This window comes from Brassica oleracea, chromosome C3 (genome assembly GCF_000695525.1).
Source record: "Brassica oleracea var. oleracea cultivar TO1000 chromosome C3, BOL, whole genome shotgun sequence".
Classification (NCBI taxonomy): Eukaryota; Viridiplantae; Streptophyta; class Magnoliopsida; order Brassicales; family Brassicaceae; genus Brassica; species Brassica oleracea.
Genome location: NC_027750.1, coordinates 64,679,727 through 64,680,110, shown reverse-complemented (window position 1 = coordinate 64,680,110; position 384 = coordinate 64,679,727).

The window sequence follows — 384 nt, the reverse complement described above, 5'->3', positions numbered from 1 at the left end:
CCGATCCAGTACCAATGTCTGTGTCCGGCTCAAGAGAAAGTAGTGGTTTCAGCAGTTCGAGTGATTCGGATGCTAGAACAGGGTTGTCAGTCCTTCTTGGCTACAATTACAACTACAGAGCCGGGCAGTTCTGTCTGTCTGAAAGACCTTTCAGAGGATTTGTTGGTGTCGAAGTTCCCAGATGTTTTCCAGTCGCTACAGGGTGTCCTCCCTGATAGGTCGGATCCATTTATGATTGAACTAGAGCCAGGGACAGCTCCGCTGTCCTAGAGTCCGTTTCTGTCGGCTTCCGCCGAGATGGCAGAGCCGAAGTTGACCTTGTCCGGGAGAGGACCATGGTCGCAGTACAACCAAGTCGGAGTTTGACCTAAGGTTGAGAATGAT